Raw genomic sequence first — 4,594 nt, forward strand, 5'->3', positions numbered from 1 at the left:
AAGTCTAGATTCAGAACACAACTCACATATAACTAGAACACCTTGAATTTTAATCATGACATTTATGCTAAGTTTCTTGCTGTTTTGTAAGGGTGATGATTCAGCACGTAACAATTGTGTTAGAGTTCATAGCCGTTTTGTAACCATGCACTTGAAAGCCTTGGTATTACAGAGGATCTAAGTGATTGCTTCTCACTGATCACCGTGACGACAGCTTAATTACACCCTATTCCATACCGGTCTGCCCCTTAGCCCCCTGTTTCCAACATCCAACATCACGTGCAAAGGAACTGCTGTTGAAACCATGTAGACAGTTGTATTTCCTGAGATGTTATGGAACACAGACCTGTGTGGTTTGATAATCTGCTGGCAGCCTTCCGGCAATTCAAAATCAACTGCCACTTCATTTGCATGGGATTTGGCCAAACCTAGAGCAACGAAACACCCCCCCCCCCACCCCACCTTTTTTTTTTTTTTTTTTTTTTTTTTTTTTTTTTTTAACTTAACACCTTCGGCAAAATTCCACCTGAACTACCTCAGCATGGCTTGTTAATTATCTCTTTGACACCTACCATTCGAATCAGTGTTTATTTCTTGGCTGAAGACACAGTCTCCTGCCCCACCAAGTCAAAGACCGTGGGATTTTCTTTATTAATTTTTTTTTTTTTTTTTTTTTTTTTTTTTTTGTAAAATGAATCAGTAAATCGCTCCAGTAAGGCCCACTGTTCATTCTTCCATCTCTTTTAGCGGTTAATCATGTATTGTGACTCTCGCCTGTCCATGGGAGCACAGCCAATGTCATTCAGAGGGATTCCTGTTCGTAATCAACAAGTTGTGAGAGAGGTGTACATTGTGTTAAGGCTGAATGTACATAACTGCAAATTGGTGTTCCTAGAACCATTCTGAGACAGCATGAGTGCTTTGAGACATGAACATGTCCGCCTAGCAAACGCTAGCTATGTAGATACACACTCGGTCGACAACACCATGCAGACGTCCTCTGGTGTTCTAAGACTTCTCTGGGGTTGTTTTTGTGCCCCTGGGCAAACATGCCACTCACCGTTACACAGAATGGGTTTACGGGCTAACAGTGCACATACCAAACCTCGACATAACGAGATACCGCGAAACAATCCAAGACTTGTCACTGCACCTGTGTTTGTTCACTCCTCAGTTGACCGGTGAAAATCATGAGCAGTGTGTGTGTTTTGGAGCCGCTGCGGGAGCAAAGCTACACTGCGGAGTGACGTTGTCAATTTTGTCTACTGTTTTATACAAGTGTTTACTTTATGACTCATGTAAATTCATATAGGTTTTAGTTACCATTATTGTTTGTGTGTTACAATACTGTCAGTGTCGAGTTCTTCTACGCAGACTGACGTTGTGTTGTTTATGTTGTCGCTGCCTGTGACGTGTGTATGGATGTACCACCGAACTGTGTGTCAGATATGTACAGTAGTTGAGGGAGAGGGGTTGGTAGTCAGATAGAGGTGCATGCCACTGAACTGTGTGTCAGATATGTACAGTAGTTGAGGTAGAGGGGTTGGTAGTCAGATAGAGGTGCATGCCACTGAACTGTGTGTCAGATATGTACAGTAGTTGAGGGAGAGGGGTTGGTAGTCAGATAGAGGTGCATGCCACTGAACTGTGTGTCAGATATGTACAGTAGTTGAGGGAGAGGGGTTGGTAGTCAGATAGAGGTGCATGTCACTGAACTGTGTGTCAGATATGTACAGTAGTTGAGGGAGAGGGGTTGGTAGTCAGATAGAGGTGCATGTCACTGAACTGTGTGTCAGATATGTACAGTAGTTGAGGTAGAGGGGTTGGTAGTCAGATAGAGGTGCATGTCACTGAAGTGTCTGTCAGATATGTACAGTAGTTGAGGTAGAGGGGTTGGTAGTCAGATAGAGGTGCATGCCACTGAACTGTGTGTCAGATATGTACAGTAGTTGAGGGAGAGGGGTTGGTAGTCAGATAGAGGTGCATGCCACTGAACTGTGTGTCAGATATGTACAGTAGTTGAGGGAGAGGGGTTGGTAGTCAGATAGAGGTGCATGTCACTGAACTGTGTGTCAGATATGTACAGTAGTTGAGGGAGAGGGGTTGGTAGTCAGATAGAGGTGCATGTCACTGAACTGTGTGTCAGATATGTACAGTAGTTGAGGTAGAGGGGTTGGTAGTCAGATAGAGGTGCATGTCACTGAAGTGTCTGTCAGATATGTACAGTAGTTGAGGGAGAGGGGTTGGTAGTCAGATAGAGGTGCATGTCACTGAACTGTGTGTCAGATATGTACAGTAGTTGAGGGAGAGGGGTTGGTAGTCAGATAGAGGTGCATGTCACTGAACTGTGTGTCAGATATGTACAGTACTTGAGGGAGAGGGGTTGGTAGTCAGATAGAGGTGCATGTCACTGAACTGTGTGTCAGATATGTACAGTAGTTGAGGTAGAGGGGTTGGTAGTCAGATAGAGGTGCATGTCACTGAAGTGTCTGTCAGATATGTACAGTAGTTGAGGGAGAGGGGTTGGTAGTCAGATAGAGGTGCATGCCACTGAACTGTCTGTCAGATATGTACAGTAGTTGAGGGAGAGGGGTTGGTAGTCAGATAGAGGTGCATGCCACTGAACTGTCTGTCAGATATATAGAGGGAGAAGAGCCATGTGGTCAGAGAGAGATTCTGACTGTAGTAGACGTAGTGATCACAGTATTCTTAGTGTAAATAGTAACTGTTGTAAATACAGTTGAAAACAAAGAAGTTTGTTTATTTGACGCCGGTTTCATCAGTTTACCGGATATACGGTCCAGAGCACACGAGTCAGAAACTTTACGCAGCACAAGGAGTTGGAAAATACGTTACACCCACCACGGTAGTTGGTTACTATGGTTACTATGACACGGGCCAAAGAACTGAGCAGAGCGAGGTACTGTCACTGGTGGTACTGGTTTCTGCGTTGATTTCCACTGGCCTTATGTAGTAAGCCACTGACATATGACCCACTGTCTGTAGGATTTCTCCAGTTCTCTTAAATGAGGTGGTGTGCCTAAGAAACTGCTCAATCTAAGTGTTTACTGTGTAATTCTTACACAGACACTTTGTATACCCCTACCACCCTCTCATAATTCACAGGTATTTAGCAAGGCCAAAATCAAAGGAGTAAATCAATACAGAGTGATGATGTAATAGTGATGTCACATGATCTGGTTCTGGCATACTAATTGGTTATCTGTGCATCAGGTCGCAAACACCTCTAACATGCGCCAACATTAAACACTGGCACATTGTAGAAAGCTTCCAACAAAAGTACTCAGCGCATGAAGACTTCGGCGGAAACACATGACTGAAGGGTATGTATACGTCCTCAAAGGATAAATGCAGATTCCCCTTTCTTGCCAAGGGATGTGTCATTGTTAAAAGATACACACTCTAAGACAAACAAAGCAAAGTCTACGAGAAATGTATTTTTTCCGTCATTCTGCTCAGGAAAACTATATATGCAGCATTTAAAAGACTTCATGTTGAAACAAAATATCACATTATATTATGTAAAACAGCTTAAAACTTTATCGTGTCTATGTATATGATATAAAATACTGTATAAATGACACAAGTCCTGTTATTTTTCATATTACTTACAAAATATTCCTATTTAAAAGAAATCACATTAAATCAGAGCTTTTTTTGAGGCAAGCTTTTAAAATCACAGTATCATTTATCCATCATTGTGCTGACAGGTGTGTCCTAAACAAAGACAGTATCAAGTTAAATTAAAAAAAAAAAAAAAAAACCCAAAACAAAACAGACAAATAGCAAAACAAAAAACCAGAAAACCCCAGTTGGTCCAACAGTGACAGGGAGAGCAGGAGTGGAGAGGTCAGGCCATGGTGGAACATGGATGAAACTCCACACATTCTTGGGAACTCCAGGTCATCGGAGAACCTTCAGGGTACGCTTTCGTGTCCTTTTGAATTATGGGCTTTTAATGAGTCTGTTTGAACCTTTTAAGCTGACCAAGTAACGGAATGACTGTCTCTCTCTCTCTCTCTCTCTCTCCTGCTCCTACTGCTGTCGGCTTCAGGCAGAGACTGATTGAGACCTCTCCCATTCGTTTTTGGTTTTGTTTTTGTTTTGGGTTTTTTTTTGTGTGTGTCTCTAAAATTTGAACATGTAAAGCTGCTGTCTGACCATGTCCATTGTAAAAAGTGCTAGAAAAAAAAATAAAACCAAGTTGAATCGAGTTTTATTCAAACTCCCAAAACTGTTTCGTCTCAGCGGCTGTGTTCACACCGGAGACTCGAACGTGTTGTTTTTACACTGTTTCTACGGCAGTTACCTCTCAATATGCCAGATTTCATACAGGTAACCACACAGACATGGCCATTTGCTCTCCAGCTCTACTGCCCACATTGGTGTTCAGGTCATTATGACCTGCAGAGAGGTCAGCAAAGCAAAAGCAAAATCAAAAGTTCTTTCTGATATCCTTTGTTCAGCAAATCTGGGCCCAAAGGTTTTTTTTTTGTTTTTGTTTGTTTTTTTTTAACATGCTTTGTTTACCAACAGCAGGATGACTTTCGGTACAGGATTACTCTCACATACG

The sequence above is a fragment of the Chanos chanos genome, chromosome 6, assembly GCF_902362185.1.
Source record: "Chanos chanos chromosome 6, fChaCha1.1, whole genome shotgun sequence".
Lineage (NCBI taxonomy): Eukaryota > Metazoa > Chordata > Actinopteri > Gonorynchiformes > Chanidae > Chanos > Chanos chanos.